Here is a 12,609-nt window from a genome sequence, read left to right as displayed (position 1 = left end):
CTGCTAAAGGAAAATATCCATTCTACGCTACCTATAGTGCTATAAGCAAAGGTCTACATTTTGGCATGCATGTTACTGGCGGACAGAGCATTTAGTATCTATTTAGGGGCAGCTTTTCGTATATACAGTGCTTTCAGAGATGTTCTTAGTGTTTTCCTATATCGGTTTACTATTCTAATGTCCATGGGCATAAGCATCCTTAGTAAATAGATTCTAAGTGCTTGTGTTGCATTGTTAGATGGGTTTTCGTGCTTGTATATGCATTGTTGGCACAGTGTCCATCCATTGTTGGCATAGAGCCATCGTGCTAGAGTGTATGCAGGGTTGGTGATCATTCTTTTCGGGTATGTGCATTGTTATCAAAGAGAGCTGTTGACCTCTAAACTGGGGAACCGGGTTCGAGTCTCGGCAGGGACGCTCAACATCCTGATCTGGGTAAATCACTTCATTTCCATGTGCCTAACAAAAAATGAATGTGTCCATCTGTGACGCAACCGGTGCTTATGTAAAGCGCTCCGATACCTTCGGATCGAGTTTGAGCTTTATAAAACTAGAAAAAGAAAAAAAAAGCCTTTTAGTGCCTTTTTGGTTATTGCAGACATGCTTCTCTATTGTGCATCTGCTTTGTTGGTGTTTACATTGCGCTTACTGCCTGTGTGTATACGTATTATTTGCGAAGCACCTCTTGATAGTGTATATACGATGTTAGTTCATATGAGTTGCATCAACAAACAGACTTAAAAGATTTAAAGCTTCTGGTGCATTTATGATTCTGTGACTAGTAGAAGCAATTAGTTAGAACAGCATCTCGTTCAAATCAAAAGGTTTAATTGTAAATAGTTCGAAAATGTCTTTGTGTGTTGATTTAAGCAGTAGTTTGAATCATTTGGTTCAGATTTTCTTTTTCTGCTTTTCCAATCCTGCCTGAACCTTGAGCTTAATTCTATCTCGGACTCCAATATGTAAACTGACCCCGATCATAATCGACTCTTCGCCTTCACACTAACATGTGCATTTGACTACAGACCCAATTCTCACCTTCATGCTAATCTGTAGCCCCCACCCTGAAGATCGCGGAGACATCCGCCCGCCGCGCATCATTTAATTAATGAAGAGGCCTGGCACCCCTTAGTGAGGGGTTCCCTGAAGCGTGCCCCTCCTCCCCAGCAAAGCGGGGGCCTGTGTTACGCCATGGGCCTACTATATAATATTAGGTTCTACATTTATTTCCACTCACACTGCAAATAATTTGTACTGTTAGTATGAAGCGTAGAACACAGTCTGCGCACCGCCCCCCCTCCCCCCGATTCTGGAGAGTCTCTGTGCCCCAGGAAAGTACAACAAAGGATTCTATACCTGGGCGAGCAACTGGCATGATGACTTTGCTTTGCATGTCCAGCGCGGGTGACAGTCGAGATCTAGCCAAGGGCAGGTTTGAAATGAACAGCATGTTTTGTAAGAGTCGATGACTTCACACACATTTTATTTTCAAGGACGAGTGGCGTCGCCACAGGGGGCTGCGTGTGAGCGCCTAGAAGTCACAAATCCCATTTAACTACCAGAGCAGGCTTCAACGCGCACGCGCTTTCAAGGTTCGACAGGGCTGGGCAATGCACGACCCCACGCTGGTGCAGAGGATCACTGGTGCAGCATCTTTGCACTCACCACCACTGGGTCAGCTGCTGTGACCCGGCGGGGGCATCAGCAGTGCCAGGCCTGGGAGTTGCCATCACTGCTGTCATGGCATTCTGTTCACGTGTGTCCCTGCACTGGAAACAAGCATTGGAAATGCAATAGGTCTCGCAATAGAATAGTTAGACATTTTTCTTTTTGCAAATGGAAGAGTGGCGTTGCGTGGATGAGGGGCGTTGCGTGGATGAGTGGCGTTGCGTGGATGAGTGGCGTGTGTGAGTGGCGTTGCGTATGTGAGTGGCGTAGCGTGTGTAAGTGGCGTTGCGTGTGTGAGTGGCGTTGCGTGTGTGAGTGGCGTTGCGTGTGTGAGTGGCGTTGCGTGGATGAGTGGGGTTGGAATGCAATAAGTATCGCATTAGAAAAGTTGTAGTTATTGGTCTTGTAAATGACATAATTTTTTTTTTTGCGATGTTAAAATTGCTATATTGATGGCTTTGTCATTTACAAAGCCAATAGTTATAACGTTTGCAAATGTGACACCTATAGCATTTGGAATGCAACATGTTTAGTATTTACGTGACTTATATGGCAGCTCTGGTCGTTATGCTACATCTCTAGATAGTTTTATCTTCCGCAAATGTGACACCTATTGTAACACAATATGTGTTGTGAGGGTGAGTGAGTGTGAGGGGTTGAGGGTGAGGTGTTGAGGGTGAGGGGTTGAGGGTGAGTGAGGGTGAGGGTGAGTGAGGGTGAGGTGTTGAGGGTGAGGCGTTGAGGGTGAGTGAGGGTGAGGCTGAGGTGTTGAGGGTGAGTGAGGGTGAGGAGTTGAGGGTGAGTGAGGGTGAGGGTGAGTGAGTGTGAGGGGTTGAGGGTGAGTGAGGGTGAGGATGAGTGAGGGTGAGGGGTTGAGGGTGAGTGAGGGTGAGGGTGAGGGTGAGTGAGGGTGAGGCTGAGGGGTTGAGGGTAAGTGAGGGTGAGTGAAGGTGAGGCTGAGGGGTTGAGGGTAAGTGAGGGTGAGTGAGAGTGAGGGTGAGTGAGGGGTTGAGGGTGAACGGTTGAGGGTGAGTGAGGGTGAGGGTGAGGTGTTGAGGGTGAGTGAGGGTGAGGGGTTGAGAGTGAGTGAGGGTGAGGCGTTGAGGGTGAGTGAGGGTGAGGGTGAGTGTGGGTGAGGGTGAGTGAGGGTGAGTGAGGGTGAGGGGTTGAGGGTGAGTGAGGGTGAGGGGTTGAGGGTGAGTGAGGATGAGGGGTTGAGGGTGAGTGAGGGTGAGGGGTTGAGGCTGAGTGAGGGTGAGGGTGATTGAGGGTAAGGCGTTGAGGCTGAGTGAGGGTGAGGGTGAGGGTGAGGGGTTGAGGGTGAGTGAGGGTGAGGTGTTGAGGGTGAGTGAGGGTGAGGGTGAGTGTGGGTGAGGGTGAGTGAGGGTGAGGGTGAGTGAGGGTGAGTGAGGGTGAGTGAGGGTGAGTGTGAGTGAGTGAGGGTGGGGGTGAGTGAGGGTGAGTGAGTGTGAGTGAGGGTGAGGGTGAGTGAGGGCGAGGGTGAGTGAGGGTGACTGAGGGTGAGGCTGAGGGGATGAGGGTGAGGGGTTGAGGGAGGGTGAGTGAGGGTGAGGTGTTGAGGGTGAGTGAGGGTGAGGAGTTGAGGGTGAGTGAGGGTGAGGGTGAGTGAGTGTGAGGGGTTGAGGGTGAGTGAGGGTGAGGATGACTGAGGGTGAGGTGTTGAGGGTGAGTGAGGGTGAGGGTGAGTGAGGGTGAGGCTGAGGTGTTGAGGGTAAGTGAGGGTGAGTGAGGGTGAGGCTGAGGGGTTGAGGGTAAGTGAGGGTGAGTGAGAGTGAGGGTGAGTGAGGGGTTGAGGGTGAACGGTTGAGGATGAGTGAGGGTGAGGGTGAGTGAGGGTGAGGTGTTGAGAGTGAGTGAGGGTGAGGCGTTGAGGGTGAGTGAGGGTGAGGGTGAGTGTGGGTGAGGGTGAGTGAGGGTGAGTGAGGGTGAGTGAGGGTGAGGGTGAGTGAGGGTGAGTGAGGGTGAGGCTGAGTGAGGGTGAGTGAGGGTGAGGGGTTGAGGGTGAGTGAGGGTGAGGGGTTGAGGGTGAGTAAGGATGAGGGGTTGAGGGTGAGTGAGGGTGAGGGGTTGAGGCTGAGTGAGGGTGAGGGTGATTGAGGGTAAGGGGTTGAGGATGATTGAGGGTGAGGGGTTGAGGGTGAGTGAGGGTGAGTGAGGGTGAGGGGTTGAGGGTGAGTGAGGCTGAGGGTGAGTGAGGGTGAGTGAGGGTGAGTGAGGGTGAGGGTGAGTGAGGGTGAGGGTGATTGAGAGTGAGTGAGGGTGAGGGGTTGAGGGTGAGTGAGGGTGAGGGGTTGAGGCTGAGTGAGGGTGATTGAGGGTAAGGTGTTGTGGGTGAGTGAGGGTGAGGGTGAGGTGTTGTGGGTGAGTGAGGGTGAGGGTGAGGTGTTGAGGGTGAGTGAGGGTGAGGTGTTGAGGGTGAGTGTGGGTGAGGGTGAGTGAGGGTGATGGTGAGTGAGGGTGAGTGAGGGTGAGTGAGTGTGAGTGAGGGTGGGGGTGAGTGAGGGTGAGTGAGTGTGAGTGAGGGTGGGTGAGGGGTTGAGGCTGAGTGAGGGTGAGGGTGATTGAGGGTAAGGGGTTGAGGATGATTGAGGGTGAGGGTGAGGGTGAGGGGTTGAGGGTGAGTGAGGGTGAGTGAGGGTGAGGGGTTGAGGGTGAGTGAGGCTGAGGGTGAGTGAGGGTGAGTGAGGGTGAGTGAGGGTGAGGGTGAGTGAGGGTGAGGGTGATTGAGAGTGAGTGAGGGTGAGGGGTTGAGGGTGAGTGAGGGTGAGGGGTTGAGGGTGAGTGAGGGTGAGGGGTTGAGGCTGAGTGAGGGTGATTGAGGGTAAGGTGTTGTGGGTGAGTGAGGGTGAGGGTTAGGTGTTGAGGGTGAGTGAGGGTGAGGTGTTGAGGGTGAGTGAGGGTGAGGGTGAGTGTGGGTGAGGGTGAGTGAGGGTGAGTGAGGGTGAGTGAGGGTGAGTGAGTGTGAGTGAGGGTGGGGGTGAGTGAGGGTGAGTGAGTGTGAGTGAGGGTGAGTGAGGGTGAGGGTGGTTGAGGGGTTGAGGGTGAGTGAGGGTGAAGGGTTGAGGGTGAGAGGGTGAAGGTGAGGGTGAGTGAGGGTGAGGGTGAGGGGTTGAGTGTGAGTGAGGGTGAGGGTGATTGAGGGTGAGGTGTTGAGGGTGAGTGAGGGTGAGGGTGAGTGAGGGTGAGGGTGATTGAGGGTGAGTGAGGGTGAGGGTGAGGTGTTGAGGGTGAGTGAGGGTGACTGAGGGTGAGTGAGAGTGAGGGTGAGTGATGTGTTGAGGGTGAGGGGTTGAGGGTGAGTGAGGGGGAGGCTGAGGGGTTGAGGGTGAGTGAGGGTGAGGGGTTGAGGGTGAGTGAGGGTGAGGGTGAGTGAGGGTGAGGGGTTGAGGGTGAGTGAGGGTGAGGGTGAGTGAGGGTGAGTGAGGGTGAATGAGGGTGAGTGAGGGTGAGGGTGAGTGAGGGTGAGTGAGGGTGAGTGAGGGTGAGGGTGAGTGAGGGTGAGGGTGAATGAGGGTGAGGGTGAGTGAGGGTGAGTGAGGGTGTGGGTGAGTGAGGGTGATTGAGGGTGAGTGAGGGTGATGTGTTGAGGGTGATTGAGTGTGATTGAGGGTGAGGTGTTGAGGTTGAAAAAATTTTTTTTTATTAAAATGTCGGACGCAAAGCGCCACCTTAACGCTACCTACATTTAACAGGTTAGCGTTGTAGTTGTTTTTTTTTTTTCTACCGTTACGTCTTTTTTTTGATTGACATATTTTTTAGCCAATCGGAGCGCGACGTTTTTGACGTCGCGTTCCGATTTGCATACGTAATCGGTGGAATGCTCCAGAACATGGAGAATAGCGGGATGCGGAAGGCGTGTTCCTGTCCGTGTGCTGTTGGTGCGTCGTATGATAGGTAAGAGATTTCCTCGACGTGTTTTTTTAATCTAATTTAAAGTAGTAGTGATAGTATGCATAAATTAGTTAATAATTATGAGTGTATTTATAGAAATAGTGACATATTTTGTTAGCGATTGTAATTATTTTAGTTATTTATGTAATTTATATGTAAGTAAGTGTTTTTATTTACTACCTATAGTATGTTTAAGTTAACAAATGAATAGGAGTGTATTTTTAATAATGTTGACATTGTTTTTTTTTGTTTGTAATATTTCGAAATGAATATTATGTAATGTAATTAAAGTCTTGTTTTTATTCTTCGATATGTAATGTATTTATTATCGTAAAGTGTTATGTAATGTATTATTAGCAGTTGTTTGTTATTTGACGTACAAGAGCTGTTCTTTGAGTTTCTAAGTACTCTTTTCGCCCTGAATATTGTACACTTCAAAAGTATTAATTGTATTAAGAGTTGTTTTGTGAAGCTAAGAGACATATGTAATGTTTATTGATGATGTTAGCGCTGAATACAAATAGTTGCGTAATATGTTGTTTATATTTGATGTAATTCCGTGTGATGAACTGCTATTGTTATATGCCTACGGCTCTTTGTGTAACTCGTGACAATTGTGTTTAATCCGTCCCATTTACGGGATGAATAGTGCTTGTTTATTACCCAAGTTAAAAATAGGCTGTTTTACTTTTGTGTTTGTACATCCTCGTCCTCGCATCCTGACAGATATTTCTTCGTTCTTTTGTTGTTGTTATTTTGTCCGAATAATTTTTGGTTTGGTGACCTGAAGCTTGATAAACATCATTGCATGCTGTAGCTCACATTTGGGAAGTAGATTTTGTGTGTAACGTATCTGATGCACGACTACGTTTTCTCTCCTTTGTTTTTAATTGCGTGCAAAAATTTGTTTTTGTCTCAGAAAATGCCATAATACTTATCTATCTGTTAAATGCACAATCATTTCTTTGAGTCTTTACTTATATTGTGTTTTGTTTAGTTTTATTTGATTGTTTATTTGGCTGGTGCATTAGGTGCATTAGGATGGCGTATTTTTACTTTGGTTGTTATTTTCTAGGATGTCTTTCTGTTGCGTATCTTGAGGGTGTATTTGTAGGGTGAATTAGGCTGTTAGTTTATTAGGGTGAATTAGGACTCAGGATTTCTATCTTGGAGTTAGAGTGTGGATTAGGATAGTTTATTTCTATTCTTCCTTTTGTTGTTGTATGTGTGTGTGTGTGTGCGTGTGTGTGTGTGTGAGGGTGAGTGAGGGTGTGTGAAGCTGAGGGTGTGTGACGGTGTGTGAGGGAAGCTTGCACTGCTGCTGTCGGTGCTGTACCTGTTCCATGTGTAAGGGAAGCTTGCACTGCTGCCGCCTGTGCTGTACCTGATCTATGTGTGAGGGAAGCTTGCACTGCTGCTGCCTGTGCTGTACCTGCTCCGTGTGTGAGGGAAGCTTGCACTGCTGCTGTCGGTGCTGTACCTGTTCCATGTGTAAGGGAAGCTTGCACTGCTGTTGCCTGTGCTGTACCTGATCCGTGTTTGAGGGAAGCTTGCATTGCTGTTGCCTGTGCTGTACCTGCTCCGTGTGTGATGGAAGCTTGCACTGTTGCTGCCTGTGCTGTACCTGCTCTGTGTGTGAGGGAAGCTTGCACTGTTGCTGCCTGTGCTGTACCTGCTCTGTGTGTGAGGGAAGCTTGCACTGTTGCTGCCTGTGCTGTACCTGTTCCGTGTTTGAGGGAAGGTTGCATTGCTGTTGCCTGTGCTGTACCTGCTCCGTGTGTGATGGAAGCTTGCACTGTTGCTGCCTGTGCTGTACCTGCTCTGTGTGTGAGGGAAGCTTGGACTGTTGCTGCCTGTGCCTCACCAAGATTTGTGTAAGTAAATGGAGATGGAGGGAGAGAGTTGGAAGAGAGAGTGAAAGAGGCAGAAACGTGGAGAGTAAAAGAAAGAGCGAAGGAATCTGTAAGCTGAGAGATGTGGCATAACAGAAGGCTTGGTAGTGCGGGCACAGCTGCTTGGGGTATCTGCGAGATTTGTGTAAGTAAATGGAGAGGGGGGAGAGAGTTGGAAGAGAGAGTGAAAGAGGCAGAAACGTTGAGAGGAAAAGAAAGAGCGAAGGGATCTGTAAGCTGAGAGATGTGGCATAACAGAACGCTCGCTAGTGCGGGCACTGCTGCTCGGGGTATCGGCGAGATTTGTGTAAGTAATTGGAGAGGGAGGGAGAGAGTTGGAAGAGAGAGTGAAAGATGCAGAAACGTGGAGAGGAATAGAAAGAGAGAAGGGATCTGTAAGCTGAGAGATGTGGCATAACAGAACGCTCGCTAGTGCGGGCACTGCTGCTCGGGGTATCGGCGAGATTTGTGTAAGTAATTGGAGAGGGAGAGAGAGAGTTGGAAGAGAGAGTGAAAGAGGCAGAAACGAGGAGAGGAATAGAAAGAGAGAAGGGATCTGTAAGCTGAGAGATGTGGCATAACAGAACGCTCGGTATTGTGGGCACTGCTGCTCGGGGTATCACCAAGATTTGTGTAAGTAAATGGAGATGGAGGGAGAGAGTTGGAAGAGAGAGTGAAAGAGGCAGAAAAGTGGAGAGTAAAAGAAAGAGCGAAGGAATCTGTAAGCTGAGAGATGTGGCATAACAGAAGGCTTGGTAGTGCGGGCACAGCTGCTTGGGGTATCTGCGAGATTTGTGTAAGTAAATGGAGAGTGGGGAGAGAGTTGGAAGAGAGAGTGAAAGAGGCAGAAACGTTGAGAGGAAAAGAAAGAGCGAAGGGATCTGTAAGATGAGAGATGTGGCATAACAGAACGCTCGCTAGTGCGGGCACTACTGCTCGGGGTATCGGCGAGATTTGTGTAAGTAATTGGAGAGGGATGGAGAGAGTTGGAAGAGAGAGTGAAAGAGGCAGAAACGTGGAGAGGAATAGAAAGAGAAAAGGGATCTGTAAGCTGAGAGATGTGGCATAACAGAACGCTCGCTAGTGCGGGCACTGCTGCTCGGGGTATCGGCGAGATTTGTGTAAGTAATTGGAGAGGGAGGGAGAGAGTTGGAAGAGAGAGTGAAAGAGGCAGAAACGTGGAGAGGAATAGAAAGAGAGGAGGGATCTGTAAGCTGAGAGATGTGGCATAACAGAACGCTCGGTATTGTGGGCACTGCTGCTCGGGGTATCACCAAGATTTGTGTAAGTAAATGGAGATGGAGGGAGAGAGTTGGAAGAGAGAGTGAAAGAGGCAGAAACGTGGAGAGGAATAGAAAGAGAGAAGGTATCTGTAACCTGAGAGATGTGGCATAACAGAACGCTCGCTAGTGCGGGCACTGCTGCTCGGGGTATCGGCGAGATTTGTGTAAGTAATTGGAGAGGGAGGGAGAGATTTGGAAGAGAGTGAAATTTGCAGAAACGTGGAGAGGAATAGAAAGAGCGAAGGGATCTGTAACCTGAGAGATGTGGCATAACAGAACGCTTGGTAGTGCGGGCACTGCTGTTTGGGGTATCTGCGGGAGGGTAGGCCCTATCACGTAGTTGGGTCATTCACATCACTACACGGAGTTTTGTTTTCTTTAGCACAATGTTTTGATCCCCTTTACTTTAACGGTTGGCAACTGCTGATGATGATACAGTGGGGAGTCAAGCGAGTACCAGTTTGACACATCCTCCATGGTGGTTGCTCCCTTGAGGCGTTGCCAATCCCCCTCCCCCTTTTTTCACTAGAAAAGGGTTGAGGGACGGTGAAGTACAGCACCAGGGATTAATGGGCACACACACATATGGCTTTAGGAATGTATAGTTCAAAGTAAATGTGACAATAGACACTGAACCTAGTAGTAGGAGCTAACACATCCACTACTAGGCTTATCTCAATTTATAGAAAGAAAGGGATAGTTCACCTTGCAATAAGGTCAGGCACATTGTTCAGAGCTGCCTGTGCTGTACCTGCTCCGTGTGTGAGTGAAGCTTGCACTGCTGCTGTCGGTGCTGTACCTGTTCCATGTGTAAGGGAAGCTTGCACTGCTGTTGCCTGTGCTGTACCTGCTCCGTGTGTGATGGAAGCTTGCACTGTTGCTGCCTGTGCTGTACCTGCTCTGTGTGTGAGGGAACATTGCACTCCTGCTGCCTGTGCTGTACCTGCTCTGTGTGTGATGGAAGCTTGCACTGTTGCTGCCTGTGCTGTACCTGCTCTGTGTGTGAGGGAACATTGCACTCCTGCTGCCTGTGCTGTACCTGCTCTGTGTGTGAGGGAAGCTTGCACTGTTGCTGCCTGTGCTGTACCTGCTCTGTGTGTAAGGGAAGCTTGCACTGTTGCTTCCTGTGCTGTACCTGCTCCGTGTGTGAGGGAAGCTTGCACTGCTGCTGCCTGTGCTGTACCTGCTCCGTGTGTGAGGGAAAGAAAAAAGTGGGTGAAAGATGCAGAGTGGGTGCAAGATGCATAGTGGGTGCAAGATGCAGAGTGGGTGAAAGATGCAGAGTGGGTGAAAGATGCAGACTGGGTGACTGAAGCAGAGTGGGTGAATGAAGCAGAGTGGGTGAATGAAGCAGAGTGGGTTAATGAAGCAGAGTGGGTTAATGAAGCAGAGTGGGTGAATGAAGCAGAATGTGTGAATGAAGCAGAGTGGGGGAATGAAGCAGATTGGTTGAATGAAGCAGAGTGGGTGAATGATGCAGAGTGGGTGAATGATGCAGAGTGGCTGAATGATGCAGAGTGGCGGAACGATGCAGAGTGGCTTAAAGCATCGGAGTTAGCGCAAGCTACAGAGTGTGTGTGTTATTGCATGATTGTTCTATGTGTGTGTGACTATGTTGTATTAGTTGAGTGTAGTTGTAGTTGTATGTATCCTTCCTTTAGCAAAACAAGACCAAAGAAGTTCAAAGTTTGTATTTCACACCTTTTAATTTTTATTAAAAACAATAATAATTACTTTGAAACTTTGTACAAAAAATGTGAGATCATGGCAACATGAGATTTTTAGTCGGAACATATGTCTTCATCGTCTTTCTCTTTTACAATGTTTATGATTTTCCCATTACAAAACACCACTTCACAAGTTTGTGGCAAATAATGTACAAGTGCATTTCCAATGTTGTCCACCTCATCATCCAACATAAACCATTTAATTAGTATGTCATTTTGAATTGGCATCGATTGATAAACGTCTGTGTTTGTCACCCTAATAGTTATAATACTTGTTTCATCTTTGGTGCTTTCGACACCATAAATTTCTATGTCAATATTTTCCTGTGGTGGGGCTGTTACCTGTTGAGACAAAACAAATGCAACAATTAGTCCTTAGATTCTTATACTTTATGTTTTTGTAAGTCCAGTCTGAAAGAGAGATTTTTAGTTTGAGAGCAAGAGTGTGTGTGTGTGATAGAGAGTGCATGAAAGGTACAGAGTGGGCGAAAGGTACAGAGTGGGCGAAAGGTACAGAGTGGGCGAAAGGTACAGAGTGGGCGAAAGGTACAGAGTGGGCGAAAGATACAGAGTGGGCGAAAGATACAGAGTGGGCGAAAGGTACAGAGTGGGCGAAAGGTACAGAGTGGGCGAAAGGTACAGAGTGGGCAAAAGGTACAGAGTGGGCGAAAGGTACAGAGTGGCCGAAAGGTACAGAGTGGGCGAAAGGTACAGAGTGGGCGAAAGGTACAGAGTGGGTGAAAGGTACAGAGTGGGCGAAAGGTACAGAGTGGGCAAAAGGTACAGAGTGGGCGAAAGGTACAGAGTGGGCGAAAAGAGTCAGAGTGGGTGAAAGCGCCAGAGTGTCTGAAAGAGGCAGAGTGTCTGAAAGAGCCAGAGTGTCTGAAAGAGCCAGAGTGTCTGAAAGAGCCAGAGTGTTTGAAGAGGGCCTGATTGTCTAAAAGAGCAAGAGTGTCTGAAAGAGCAAGAGTGCCTGAAAGAGCCAGAGTGTCTGAAAGAGCCAGAGTGTCTGAAAGAGCCAGAGTGTCTGAAAGAGCCAGAGTGTCTGAAAGAGCCAGAGTGTCTGAAAGAGCCAGAGTGTCTGAAAGAGCCAGGGTGTCAGAAAGAGCCAGGGTGTCAGAAAGAGCCAGAGTGTCAGAAAGAGCCAGAGTGTCTGAAAGAGCCAGAGTGTCTGAAAGAGCCAGGGTGTCTGAAAGAGCCAGAGTGTCTGAAAGAGCCAGAGTGTCTGAAAGAGCCAGAGTGTCTGAAAGAGCCAGCGTGTCTGAAAGAGCCAGAGTGTCTGAAAGAGCCAGAGTGTCTGAAAGAGCCAGAGTGTCTGAAAGAGCCAGAGTGTCTGAAAGAGCCAGAGTGTCTGAAAGAGCCAGAGTGTCTGAAAGAGCCAGAGTGTCTGAAAGAGCCAGAGTGTCTGAAAGAGCACGAGTGTCTGAAAGAGCCAGAGTGTCTGAAAGAGCCAGAGTGTCTGAAAGAGCCAGAGTGTCTGAAAGAGCCAGAGTGTCTGAAAGAGCCAGAGTGTCAGAAAGAGCCAGGGTAGTTGAAAGCTCCATCGTGCTGGAAAGATAGAAAGTGCTTGAAAGGATGCAAGTGGGTGATATGTCCAGAGTGGGTGCGAGAGTGAGAAATTTGTATATAGTTAGTGAAATATTAGTTCTTATTTGCAAATAAATTTTTTTGTCTGCTTACCTCTATTTTGCTGTGCCTCGTTGTATTCAATGTTTTCTGTGCATTAAATTCATGGACAGTTACATGAGTTAGCGTGACATAATCTCCAAGATGTATGTTAAATAGTGTAGCTTCTCTCCACAGTGTCACTTTGATGTCATCTGTTGCATCTTTTAAAGTAATCGATTTCAGTGGAGTATCTTCTCCATTGATAAAGACAGTCTTTACGTCCTCTTCCTACACCAAAGAAGCATTGTATTAAATTCCGAAAGAAAAAACACTTAGTAATAGTGCGTTGTATGAATGGCAATCTAAGGTGTCATATTTAAGGACCCAACAGAACCTCCTTTAGAAAAGATAGCATTGTTTATTTCCAAATATGGATTTGTAGAGAGTGCTTGTATTTATAGTAGACAGCGAAACACTGGCATATTATGGTTTAAAAACTTCGTGCTTTCTACATAGTGT

Source organism: Lissotriton helveticus, chromosome 7 (genome assembly GCF_964261635.1).
Source record: "Lissotriton helveticus chromosome 7, aLisHel1.1, whole genome shotgun sequence".
Taxonomy (NCBI): domain Eukaryota; kingdom Metazoa; phylum Chordata; class Amphibia; order Caudata; family Salamandridae; genus Lissotriton; species Lissotriton helveticus.
Note: the sequence above shows the minus strand (reverse complement) of the source record.